This window comes from Bos javanicus, chromosome X (genome assembly GCF_032452875.1).
Source record: "Bos javanicus breed banteng chromosome X, ARS-OSU_banteng_1.0, whole genome shotgun sequence".
Taxonomy (NCBI): Eukaryota; Metazoa; Chordata; class Mammalia; order Artiodactyla; family Bovidae; genus Bos; species Bos javanicus.
Window position 1 is genome coordinate 92,703,801 of NC_083897.1, and position 14,092 is coordinate 92,717,892.

Consider the following 14,092-nt stretch of genomic DNA (forward strand, 5'->3'; position numbering starts at 1 on the left):
TTGGCTCTCTGTACTGGATACAAGTGGCCAGCCCACAGAAATCCCTGTGCTGGACTTACTCTCCCCAAAGGGCAAGGGGTGGGGGTAGGAGGCCCCCTACCTCATAACAACCCAGGACATTCTACAGTGTGTTAGAAGGGGGTGGTGCTGTGATCAGATACATGTGAGTCCTGTAAGGGACTGGTACTGTGGGCAGCAAGGCGGAAAGCTGCAAGTCACAGTATTGAACAGAGCAACCAGGGCGGGCTTCATTGAGGAGCTGATATTTTAACAAAGACTTGAAGGGGGAAAGGAGTCAGCACAGCAGACATCTGGGGTCAGGATATTGCAGAAGAGGGAACAGTGGGGATAAATGCGGGGGGCAGACATAGCCAGGTGGCCAGGGCAGCTGGGAGCAGAGTTGAACAGAAAGTGGGGACTAGATATGGCGGCACTGGGTAAGCGTCTGCTCTGTCGGTGAACCAACAGGGACAAGCAGGGGTCATAGGTGCTGATGGACATGCCTGTGCCAGGCCTGTGAGGGAGGCAGAGGCAGGACAGGGGGAAAGAGCAGAGACAGCTGAGGTGGGGCAAGCAAGGAGTGAGGAGGATGCACGAGGGGCAGCTCCGAGTGAGGCTGACGGCCTCCCCTGGACTCGACACGCCTTTCCTACCTGTGCTGGTGTCCCCGCTTCCGTAGACGCCTGTGCTCCAGGCACAGTGTCAGAGACTCCACTAGCAGCCTGAGGTCATTCAACAGTCCATCGTCTGGACACATAGTTGCGGGGCCTACATTGCCTCTTGGTCCTTGGGAAACGTTCAGTGACCTGAATGGTGCTCTCAGGATCTTGACCCCAGTTCCACTGTGAGGCTACAACTGTGGCTGATGGGGCAACAGAGTGACCCACACGTGTGTAATGAACCTTGCAGCCTCTTTGATCAGGAGTTTCCAGAATTAGGGGTCATATGAAACATGCACTCCAATCCCCGCCCCCAAAGGGAAGAGAATCTGATTCCACAGATCTCCTGCTTACTCCATTCTCCTGTGTTGTTATTAACACACAAGTAACTGGTCCACGAAGAGCTACGCTTTATTGACTGAGAATTTACCTTGAGTCCCGGTCCTTCATTCATTCAGGAAGTAGTTCTAAGCAGGGACCAGACGCTATGTCTCCTCCTACTGCGGCTGAATTTGTTAGGCATGATGAGGACTGTCACCTACAAGCAGATGACTGCCACGTGCTGTGTGAGAAAAGCGATGGCAGGATTTAAATTATAGAACTCAGGGAACACAGAAGAGAGCATCTGACCCCTGCCATATGTCCGGGGGTGGGATGAGGTGTGGATCTCTTGTCAGGACACATTCTCGTGGTGGGGACCAGGGTGGGGGGTTCTTGAGGTGGCACTTTGACCTTCCACAGTTTACACACACACGAGCAGAAGAGCACAGACCTGGACACAGGTGGAGCCAGACAGATTTCATTCCCAGTTGTCTCCAGACCACCATGGCAGCTGGGTCGTCTCCAGTGCTGTCTTACAGCCACTAAAAACACTTGCTGTGCTTTGGCGTGCCTCCCGATTCCTTATATCTGATAAACAGAGTGAGACTGGTGGAGACATAACTGGGGTGGGGGTTGGTTGCAAAGCCTCTCTGATATGGCAGAGTGCCTCCCCGCAGGGGAAGTTAAACTCCTGCTTGCTGTTGTCTCTGGAGCAACCCTTTCCTAACAGCGGACTCCAGTTTCTTGGCTGCAAGGCAGCTCCTCCTAAGGTGCACACAAAGTGGGTTAGGACCTTTCAGGTTGGCTTTGCCCTACTGGGTACCCGTGTTTCACAAGCGGACAGGAGATTGGGACACTGATGGCTCTCCTCTCGTGGAACAACATCTGCATCTCAGTAACTGAAACACAAGCCACGCGTGTTGTTGTGACTGCAGAGAAGACTGGCTTGAAACTAGGGCATGACTCCAAGATCCAGCTTTTACTGCATCAGCCACCTAAGCTCTTTCAGCTTGCTTCCTTGTCTGTGAGAAGGCTGGGGTTCATCCTTACCCCTCTGGTCTGTGGGGAATAAAACCCCATATACCTGGCTCCCACAAGCTCCATAATTATGCTCCAGGTTAGTCATTTACCCTGCCCCCCACCACCCGTTACGGACACATCAGTGGAAAGGGAGGCATGCCTGAGCCCCTTCAGAGTCTACTCCATTCTCTGGCTGGGGTGGGGGTTGGGGTGGGGTGGTGGAACTGGTGCCGTGTCCAACTATTTAATTGGCTTTACATACCACAGGCACACACTTCATTTCATATTTAGGTGTGTTCTGCTCAGAGGAGTTATAGTGAAGGGAGTCAGTCATCACAGTTGAATCTGTAGGAGGTAGAAGCACCAGTGGGGTCGCTCCCTCCACTGGCCATCACAGGAACTGGCAGTTCCCTCCATGGGTTGATGGCACCAGGTGGAGACACCTGAGGAGTTGCAAGAAGGTGCTGTGACATTCCCTAGGAGGGTCCCCATACTGAGCTGGCAGCTCGTCATTGCCTCCCTGGTGACCACAGGGACTAGTAAATCACACTCCGCATAGGGAGGACGTATCAATATACTTCATCTCGTCCTAACAGGAACTCAACACTATAAAGTGAAAAATAGTGAAAATCTCATCAACACACACTGCATGGGTGGGGAAGCTCAAGTCCTGTTCTGTGTACTGGGTCACAGACACCGTAAAGTGACATTGTGAAACTTCCATGCTTCGGCTTATCCCTGCTCACTGTGAAGCAGGTGGTCACCCTGTATCCCTTTATGCTTCCAACGCTGTGACGAAATTCAAAAGGCCATATTCAAAGACAACAACAGGCCCATATAAAGCACAAGGAGAGCTTTTCTGTCTGTATCCTATTCTTAGCAAGGAAGCCTTTCCCAGACAAACTCTGCCATCAGATTGCATTTCTCATCAGCTCATCGAGCAGCGGGGATTCATAGTGAAATCTCCACCACCTTGCATTTGGTAATAATATCAAATCTGTTAACTGTGACTTTTCACCCAGGTACTCCCCAGGAAAAATGGAAATTGCCCTACCCAGCCTGACCGCTGAACCTAAGAAGGAATCAGGCAGATGAGGAGGGAAGAAGGGCATGTAAGATGGAGGCAAAGGCAGGAGTGAGATTGTGAAATTGGTGGGTGGGGAGGGGGCAAGAAGGGGGTGGGGGGCAGCTAGGGAGTACGAGTGTGAGCACACCAGCCATCTGATAAACAGAGAGAGGTCTGGGTGGCTGGAATATCAAGTGGGGCTTGGAGAGGAAGGAGGGTGTCTGGTGAAGATCGGGCATTTGGGGGCAGACAAGACCTCCTGCGCCTAGTCCAGGAGGCTGGACAGTATCCTAAGAGCAGCAGGCAGCCTGTGCAGAGTTTTGAGCAGGGGTGTCATGCCCAGATTGCACTGAAGAAAGCTTCCCTTCCTCAGGCAGCAGGACAGACCATGTGTTGGAAAGCATCAGGATTGCTGGTGCTTGTCAAGGAGAGAGACGAGGGTGACCGGGCCTAGGGAATTCACTGTGCTGAGGGAGAGAAGGAAGAGAATCTTACTTAGACTGAGGAGGCAGAGAGGTGAGGCTTGATGATTGAGAGTGTGGTGAGAGAGAGGCAGCAGGCAAGGATGGCTTTAAGCATCTCTGGCCTAAGCAGCTGGGGAGAAGGCTGTGCTGCACTGAGTCAGTGAGAGAGTAACAGGCAGGAAGGCCAGAGGTCTCCAAACAGAAGAAATAGCCTGCATGTGACAGACATTTTTATCTCTTTTAAGGGGCAAGAGGAAACAAACTAGCGATATTTTTTTCCTTCTCTATACAAATTTAAAAAGCGGTTTCTCTTAAAATATTGTGTTGCCACAATGACACCTGGTTTCACCTGAAGTTAACTATTCTCAAACCTAGAGATAACCAATGCATTTCTCTTATGAAAATGTTTATCTTAAGCTATGCTAATGTACTATGCATTTACCCCAGACTCTGTCTTCAAGTCAGGGTTCCGCCTCTTGGCTCAGAACCTACTTGACAAATCAACATGTTATACTCAGATATTGTTCCCCTAATCTATGCAAACGAAAATATTTGTATGGTGACCTGCCCTTCTTCAAGATTCAAGTTAATCATTTTATGGCCCAGGATGAACCATTTGGTGCCAAGATTATCCCAAAATGCATCTTATGGGTGAGGGGCCTGGTGCCATTCTGAGTTTTCAAGACATTCCTTTCTTTCATTAACAGACTGCTAGTGACTATATAACATCCAGCTGAAGACTAGCAGGCGGGGGGAGGGGGGTACTCTTCTGCCCCCTTCTGATGCCTATGTCAGAAGCTTTCTCTATCTCCTTGATACTTCAATAAAACTTTATTACACAAAAGCTCTGAGTGATCAAGCCTCGTCTCTGGCCCCGGATTGAATTCTTCTCCTCCAGAGGCCAAGAATCCCAGCGTCTTTGCGTGATTCAACAATAACATTTTATCTGGTAACAGTAAAGGAGGTGCAGCTGTGTGGGGAGCAGGGGGAGGGGGATGGATACAGTTTGGACATGTTGCATATTCCTTGCCTGGAGGACTCACACACAAACTATTAGAACGACTTGGGGGAGCTGACCTAACTTCTCTGTGCCCATGATGCCTCATCTGTGATGGTGGAATGAGGCTAAGAATTAAGAAAAAGACTAATTTCCTGTTTCATTGCTTTAGTCTAGGAGAATGTTCTTCTTTTACAAAGAAGTGCTGTCTTACTGTCAGGTATTCTGTTGGTATAATGGGAATGTATCTGCTTATCCATATATCCGCTTGGTTTTACATATCTGCTTTGTGTATTTTCACCATGTGCTATGTATTCTCAACCGTAAAGAAAAATAAACTCAAAGGAACAAGTGTTTCTTGTCACATGCATGCAGAACGGCAGTCCATCAGCCTGTCTCTCAGAGAAACAGCCCCCTTTAGAACCTCCTGCAGCTCCTCACTCCCTCCAGGGGGTGGGTAGAGGCCTGTGGGACCCAGCGTGTCTTTCACTTCTCTTCCCTGTGAAGGCATCTCCAGTGTCCCAGAAGTTGCCTAGCACTTGTTGAGTGCAGTCTCCCTGCAGCCCTGTCAGTTGACTAGGGAAGTCTGTAGTCAGGAAGAGAGTGCTGAGCCTGATGTGTGGATCTGGAAACCATTACCCTGTGATGCCGAGCTGGGAGGTGATGAAGCCACAGACACCTAGATTTGAATCAAGGTCCCACCACTTACTTCTTCTGTGACCGTGGGCAAGTTACTTACACTCTCTGGGACCTAGTTTCCTGAATTGAAGAGGATTATGATTCTATTCTGTGATAATGACTCCTTTTTGCTGCCTTCATTTAGATTACCAAAAGAACCCAAACTTCTTGAGAACTAACTATACAGTGATGTTCAAGTGTTGATTACTTCCAGAGTAAAAACGGAACCTGTCAACAAAGACATGAAAAGATGCTGAACCTTGTTCATCATGAGAGAAATGCAAATCAGAACGACAATTAGCTATCTTGTCACAGCAGTCAGAATGGTCATCAGAAATCTACACACAATAAACGTGGGAGTGGACGTGGAGAAAAGGGAATCCTCCTTTACTGTTTGCGAGAATGAAAGCTGATACAGCCACTATGGAGAACAGTATGGAGATTTCCTTTAAAACTGGGAATAAAACTACCACGTGCTGTGCTGTGCTTAGTTGCTCAGCTGTGTCCGTCTCTTTGCACCCCCATGGACTGTAGCCCACCAGGCTACTCTGCCCATGGGGATTCCCCAGGCAAGAATACCGAGGTGGGTTGTCATGCCCTCCTCCAGGGGATCTTCCCAACCCAGGGACCAAAGCCAGTCTCCCGCTGTGCAGGCAGATCTGTTATTGTCTGAGCTGCCAGGGAAGCCCGTAAATACTAGAGTGGCTAGCCTATCCCTTCTCCAGGGGGTCTTCCCAACCCAGGATTTGAACTGGGTTCTCCCACACTGCACATGGATTCTCTACCAGCTGAGCTACCAGGGAAGCCCATAAAACTACCATATGACCCAGAAATCACACTATTGGGCATACACCCTGAGAAAACTATTATTCAGACAGATGTACCGAAATGTTCCTTGCACCAGTATCTACAATATCCATGATATGGAAGAAACATAGATGTTTGTCAATGAATGGATAAAGATGTTATGGTACATGTATACAGTGGAATATTAATCAGTTATAAAAGGGAACGAATTTCAGTCATTTCTAGTGAATTGGATAAAGCTAGAGCCTGTTACAGAGTGAAATAAATCAGAAAGAGAAAAACAAACATCCTACATCAACAGATACATGTGAAATTTAGAAAAAGGTACTGATGAACCTATTTGCAGGGCAAAATTAGAGTCTCAGACATGGACAAGAGAATTATGGACACAGCAGGCAAGGAGAGGATGGATTGAATTGAGAGAGTAGCACTGAGTCGGACACGACTGAAGTGACTTAGCAGCAGCAGCAGCACTGAAATATACAGATTACCATGTGTAAAACAGATAGCTAGGGGCAAGCTTCTATATAGCACAGGAAGCTTAGCTTGGTGCTCTGTAATGACCTAGAGGGGTGGGGTTGGGGGGTGGAAGAGAGGTTCAAGAGGGAGGGGATATATGTATATACTTATAGCTGATTCACCCTTGTCCTACAGCAAAAATTAGCACAACATTTAAAGCAATCATAATCCAATTTTAAAAGGTGGGGGGTGTTCGAACCTCTCTGCCTTTATACTTATCTACTGGGACCGGCATGAAAGATGCACATATTTACCATGCTGACAAAGTTCAACTTCACCTGAGCTGTTAAGAAAAGCCACAGTAAAGAAATCTCTGCAGACTTTCATGTCCCCAAAATGACTTAATGCAAAGCACCACCCTTCCCCGTCGGACTTCGGTAAGACTCATCCAAAGTATCCAGTGACTCCTGGGTTTACCTACTACAAGGTCAAGTACAGACCTTCCTCCTTGTCATTAAAGGGCAGACACAGACCATCCAACTCCTTGTTTTCTGTCTCATGACTAGGAACGGTGACTAAAAGTCAGTTCAACTGAAACTAGCTAGTCACAAAGATAATTGTTTCCTCTTTTGTCGACGAGATTTCCCCCTAAATGTTTTCCCCCCTGCAAAGGTCCCCACTGTCACTTCTCTACTACTCTCTGTGGAATGAAGTACAGTGCAAACCACCTTGCTGGCAGTCTGATCATCAGGTCTGTGGTGCTCTCCCAATTGCAATCGGTAGAAATACAGCCAGTGTCTCTATTAGTTTGCTTTTACTCTTTCCTAGTGTGTTACTCGGAGAAGGCAATGGCACCCCACTCCAGTACTCTTGCCTGAAAAATCCCATGGATGTAGGAGCCTGGTAGGCTGCAGTCCATGGGGTCGCGAAGAGTCGGACACTACTGCGCGACTTCACTTTCACTTTTCACTTTTATGCATTGAAGAAGGAAATGGCAACCCACTCCAGTGTTCTTGCCTGGAGAATCCCAGGGACGGGGGAGCCTGGTGGGCTGCTGTCTCTGGGGTCGCACAGAGTCGGACACGACTGAAGCGACTTAGCAGCAGCAGCAGCAGTGTGTTACTAGGAACAATTGGTAGAAAAACATTCAAGTAACAGGAGCTGCTCCTCACGTTGACAGGCGACAACACAAATTACCAGGCAATCGGGGAGAAGCCGCCACCTTCCAACCCCAAGAGCCGACCATCACCAACTGTCATCTGTGTGGAAGGAAACTTCCTGCGACTCTGGCAGCGATGGTCCCTCCTAGCCTCCAAGCTCCTGGGAAGGACCTCCGGGCACGCGGTCGAGAGGGCCAGGCACTAACTCCTCTTCTCTGAATCCCCATCGCCCTACTGCCGCCGTGCTCGGGGAGGAACCTACTTTTCTTCAGGCCACTCCAGGCTCCCTCTCAACCCACTAGAACGCAGGGAATACGCAGGAAGGTCCTTCTATAAGGAGGGGAGGGGTAAATGTCCCATCTTTGTGACGTTTAATCATGCCCGCAGACTCCTCCCCGCTCAAGGGCGGGTTGGCTCTATAGGACGCTGGAGGACTCCTCTCGGTGGTCTTTACCCTTCTATTCCACACACACTAAGGATGGGAGGCTGACCGCCGCCCACTCCCGGCTTCTCGCACGGGCGGAGGATGGAAGGCACTGCATTGGCGTCTTGCTGCTGAGAACCTGATCCTGAGAAAGAACTTGTGAGAGCCAGGGGTAGAGAGAGGGACAGACACGCAGAGAGAGACATCTCTCTCTCTCTTAGGCCAACCACGTGTGCCGTAGTGTCACAGGACCAGAATCCTCTTTAGCCAAGTGGGATCCGTGTTCTTTCAGAACAGTTATTTTCCGCAGATGCCCCACCTCTTCAGTATCAGATGGCGGTTGGACAGTCTTCAGTTCAGTTCAGTCGCTCAGTCGTATCCGACTCTTTGCAACCCCATGGACTGCAGCATGCCAGGCTTCCCTGTCCATCACCACCTCGCGGATCCTACTCAAACTCATGTCCATTGAGTAGGTGCTGCCATCCAACCATCTCATCCTCTGTTGTCCCCTTCTCCTTCCGCCTTCAATCTTTCCCAGAATCAGGGTCTTTTCCAATGAGCCAGTTCTTCTCATCAGGTGGCCAAAGTATTGCAGTTTCAGCTTCAGCGTCAGTCCTTCCAATGAATATTCAGGACTGATTTGCTCTAGAATGGATGGTTTGATCTCTCTGCAGTCCAAGGGACTCTCAAGAGTCTTCTCCAACATCACAGTTCACAAGCATCAATTCTTCAGCACTCAGCTTTCTTTATAGTCCACCTCTCACATCCATGCATGACTCTGTTGGTAAAGTAATGTCTCTGCTTTTTAATATATGGTCTAAGTTGGTCATAGCTTTTCTTCCGAGGAGAAGCCGTCTTTTAATTTCGTGGCTGCAGTCACCACCTGCAGTGATTTTGAAGTCCAAACAATAAAGTCTCTCACTGTTTCCATTGTTTCCCTATCTATTTCCCATGAAGTGATGGGACCGGATGCCATGATCCTAGTTTTCTGAATGTTGAGATTTAACCCAACTTTTTCACTCTCCTCTTTCACTTTCATCAAGAGTCTCTTTAGTTCTTCTTCGCTTTCAGCCAAAAGGGTGGTGTCATCTGCATATCAGGGGTTATTGATATTTCTCCCAGCAATCTTGATCCCAGCTTGTGCTTCATCCGGCCTGGCATTTCACATGATGTACTCTGCATATAAGTTAAATAAGCAGGGTGACAGTATACAGCCTTGACGTACTTGAGAACCCCGTGAACAGTATGGACAGTCTGTATGTGACTTATTTCTTTCTCTGTTTGCAGACTGCCATTTTTAAACCGATATGGTAACATGCTATGGACATCAGTTAATGACCATGGTAACTGGGCTCAAATCAATGTTCACCAGGTTCAGAAGTAGGCTCTTTCCTTGGCATCAGATTCCTCCACATCTCCTGTCCCACGTCACAAAATGAGACAAAATTTCAGGGGGAATGCATTTCCCATATTGAAATCATCACAGGTGTTCTTTCTCCAGAGTGCGTGAGTTAGACCTTGATGTGACATAGGAATAAGTACATACTTGTAATAGGCTCCTTGAGTCCTGCCTTGGTGTGCAATGCTTTTGAAAACTTTTATCTCCTGAATCGACCAGTAGCAGTGTATAGGAATTTAAAAAGGAAGCCATCTTTGGTTGTCTGGTGTCCTGGGGTACAGCTGATCCTGGGCAGTAGACCTCTGCTGTGGTCAGAAATTTGGATATATGATTAGTTAGGGGTTTCCATTTGTATTTCGATTGTTGTTGATTAGTCCCTAAGTTGTGTTGCATTCTTTTGTGATCCCATGGACTGTACCCACCAGGTTTCTCTGTCCATGGGATTTCCAAGGCCAGAATACTGGAGTGGGTTGCCATTTCCTTTTCCATGGGCTCTTCATGACCCAGGGATCAAACCCCAGTCTCCTGCAGGTGGATTCTTTACCACTGAGCCACCAGGGAAGCCCTTGTATTTCCAATACCATTGCCTTATATTTGACATACCTCTATTGGGTGTATTACATATGTCTATGCGCCTGTGTGTTAGGGTTGCTTTGCTTGTTTGTATTGTCAGAAACAGAAAAGTGAAGTGGCATTGCTTGCTTAAGTCTCTTAGGGAACCAGCAACAGTAAAAATATTAAAAAAAAAAAAAAAGTATTTCCATGTCTTAAGGAAATGAATTTCCACAACTCCCTGTGAAAGGGGCTTAGTCTCCTGCCTAGAACGTACTGACATTGAATGAACTCTTTTCATGAGTGGTCATTTTAGGAAGGAAGTGGTTCTGCTGTTTTTAATTGAATATTGGCTACATTTAAAATTATGCTTGAGATTGTGTGAAATAGGTAAGTAAAACTACAGATCCCAGTGATCCATTTTCTTTACCCTGCATGTGGGTGCAGTAGAAACTCAGTGTAAACCATCAGTTTGGGTAGAGCCAACATGCCCTGCACGGACATTTTGTTTATAAAGTGGACAGACTGGATGTGCTAACAGGAAATCTATACTTTGTTCAGCAGATTATTTATCTAATAAAGGAGGACCTAGAGTCAAGGGAATGTGTAACGTGGTGATTGTGAGCTAAAATAGGTGACAACATTGAGAGGGTGGCATTATCAACAGTGCAGAAACCTTCACATTTGAACCCACACAGATGAAAAATGGTCAGGACCACTACCAAGCAGCGTGACCTTGAGTAAGATGCTCACCCTCTCTGATCCTCGGTTCTCATGTCTGCAAGTGGGGACAATAATATTCTATGTTATCCCACCCCCAGGAGAAGCCCATTCCTGACCCTCTGATCCCAGCCTCTGCTGGCTCCTGAGGCCAAGGCTCTCATCACACTTGTTTCACCATTGTCTTCAGTCTGGCTCCCTGCCCACCCCATGGTGAGCTCCTTGAGGACCCTCTTGCTGCCTGCAACGCTCTTGTGCCCACAAAATCTGGAAAGCACCGGTCTGGGAGTCTGGTGCCCCACAGGTGCTCAGAACACGTTCACCGTCTTATGAATGATGTTAAGGTGAGGTACACAGAGCAGTGCAGCTGTTGATACGTTGTCAATTTGTTCGCTGCAAACCACATACGCGAAAAAAGTGGCTAGAGCAAACCTCTTGGCTCAGTTTTTATAGGTCCAGGGCTGTGTCTGTCTTTTAATCCCACATTGTCCAGAACCTTATTGTACCAGAGTAGCACTCGCCTTTCTTCTTCCTACTGCATCACCATTATAGCAGCTGTTTCTCAATTGAATTGCCAGTGAGTGAACCCTGAAAATTCTAGGCCCACATTTCTGTTCCTTTGAGCGGGTGATGGGCATCCTGTCTTCGATCCCCCCTCAGACAGGAGTGTCTAGTGTTCGTCCCTTTCCACTTGGCTTCCCATTTATTCTATATCTTGGACAATCCGTTACCTCCTGAGACTGAGTTCTGTCCTAGGCTATGGCTGCTTTCGGCACTGTGCTGAGGGCATCGATGACCAGGTGGGTGCTGGGGGGATACTTGTTGGATGAATACAGCTCGGAGAGCCGGGCTACTTTATTTCAGGGATGAGAGTTGTAACTTCCACGCAGACTGCCATCAGCAGGATGGAAGGTTTGAACCTGCTGATCAGTGTCCTGGGCAAGCTCACAGGAGCCCTGTCACTCTGCTCTCCTCAGCTTCCTCTTGCTCCCATAGCTCCTTCTACTCTTACCCTCCCCCGTGCCCTCCATTCTTCTCTCACTGCTCTCCGTGTACATGGACACTGTGCTTGAGCCCATCCATTCCTCTGATTTCATGTTGTGTGATTGTCAGTTACCTTTCTGATTAGGTTCTTTGAGGAGTTTTCTCTTTACTCACAGTCCAACATGGATGCCGCAATACAGTAAGCATCATGGGTCTCCTTTTATTCTTTTTCCTTCATTTTCTCCTTTTTTTCTTCCTTTTTCCCATTTTATGAGGAAACAATACAGTGTGTGGGTACGGACACTAGCTCTGATTCTAGACAGCCTTCCTTGCACCCAGTTCTCCCACTTGTTATCATCACATCTTGAGAAATTAAATTGGCTCACTGTGCCATAGCAGCCCACCTGAAAATGGGTGAATTATTCTTAATAACGAGATGAACTGAGCAGGTTGTTTTTGTGAGTATTGAATGAGGTTCGTAGAAATGTGTTGGCACGTTCCCTGTTGTAACAAATACTGAGCTGCAGCGGGGCAGGTTTCAGGTCAGGCCTTACCCTCAAGCTTCATGAAGCACTTCAAGGTCACATTAGACATCTGTGTCCAGCCCTAGAGGCTCCTTCCTTCTCAGCCACAGTCCTCGAGCTTTTCCCTCGCAGCTAGACGAACACTCACCAGGAGGCTGGCTTTTCTGTTACACCTCTCCTACCTGGGCACCACTCATAGACTTCATCTCTGTTACGTGCATCATTCTGTTCCTGGTAATTTTGGCTTCAGATGGATTGGGGCTGCTCCTATTGCAAGGGGATGCCCAGGACTGATAACAAGGGTGTGATGTTTCCCGGCGCCCCCATGGCACGGAAACTCTCTGGGACGTGTGCCCAAACTCGTCTCCCCATGTCATCTCCCTCCATCCCACAGTTCACAGTCTACACTCAAGCTGGGTTCCAGTGCAGGCCCTACCAGCCCAGGCATTCTGCTTCAGCCTCAAATTCCTTATCTGTAAAGTGGCAATAACTCGACCTGTTGGTGAGGTTTATTGGGAGACCTAGTGGGGATAACAGATGTAAAACACCTAGCGCCCATGTCCTGGCAGGTGGAAGGCACTAAATAAATGGCTGTGTCCTCTATCTATCAGCTCCTGTAATGCACAGCATCTGGTGTGGGATAATACTGTGACTCAGTTAATGTCTTTGGATTGGATTGAGAAAGATGTGACATACTGGGGGTGTATTAGTCAGGCTTCTCTGGAGAAACACAGCCAATAGAGAGACTTACGTTAGGGAATTGAATCATGGGCTCACGGGTGCTGACAGTTCTGGTATTCTTAGGGCAGGTCAGCTGGATGGAAATCCAGGTTGCAATCCAGAGGCCCAAATGTGCAGAGCAGCCCAGCAACTTTGAGTCTCATGCAAGGTTTCTCAGGCTGTAGTCTTGAGGCTAAACTGTTTCATGCTCAGGAAGGCTCAGTCCCTGCTCTTAAGCCTTTTCAACTGATTGGATGAAGAAACTGCCCCACCCCCACCTCCGTTATGCCAGGTAATACAATTCCCTTAAAGTCTACTGGGAGAAAAGTTACGACCAACCTAGATAGCATATTAAAAAGCAGAGACACTACTTTGCCAACAAAGGCATGTGAAGTCAAAGCTATGTTTTTTCCAGTAGTCATGTACGGACATGATAATGAAAGCTGAGCGCCGAAGTATTGATACTTTAGGACTGTGGTGTTGGAGAAGACTCTTGAGAGTCCCTTGGACAGTATGGAGATCGAACCAGTCCATCCTAAAGGAATTCAGCCCTGAATATTCATTGGAAGGACTGATGCTGAAACTGAAACTGCAATACTTTGAACGTCTGATGTGAAGAACTGACTCACTGGAAAAGACCCCTTGCTGGGAAAGATTGAAGGTGGGAGGAGAAGGGGACAACAGAGGTTGAGATGGTTGGCTGGCATCACCGACTCAATGGACATGAGTTTGAGTAAGCTCCGGGAAGTGGTGATGCACAGGGCGGCCTGGCGTGCTGCAGTCCATGGGGTCACAAAGAGTTGGACACGACTGAGCAACTGAACTGAACTAAAAGTCTACTGATTACAAAGTGAGTCAAGTATCCAAGTACCTTTCTAGCCCGCCATCTAGTGGCTACCATCTGAAAAACCGGGCACCAGAGCCAAGCCAAGATGACTTTTACTTTATTCATTCATCACATTGGGCAGGCAGTACACTGAGAGACATCACCTCCCAAACAGAATCTCTGGCCAATGGACTGTCTCTCTAGCTTTACTCATTTCAAGTAAAATCTGTTTCCTGGCTTCAGAAGCCACGTGAAATAACGTAGAAAACTTGAGGCAGTGGTGATTTAAGGAGAGATTTGGTGCAAAATCTT

The 14,092-nt window shown here is 47.9% G+C and overlaps 1 long non-coding RNA gene across 1 annotated transcript; it reads right to left on the reverse strand.

Moving 5' to 3' along the window:
* Positions 1-434: 434 nt before the first annotated feature.
* LOC133243364 (uncharacterized) lies at positions 435-8,112 on the reverse strand. Its single transcript, XR_009735057.1, has 3 exons — positions 7,894-8,112; positions 2,263-2,443; positions 435-1,221 (listed from the first exon to the last, which is right to left on the reverse strand). It is a non-coding gene; the product is annotated as an uncharacterized LOC133243364 (long non-coding RNA).
* Positions 8,113-14,092: the final 5,980 nt, after the last annotated feature.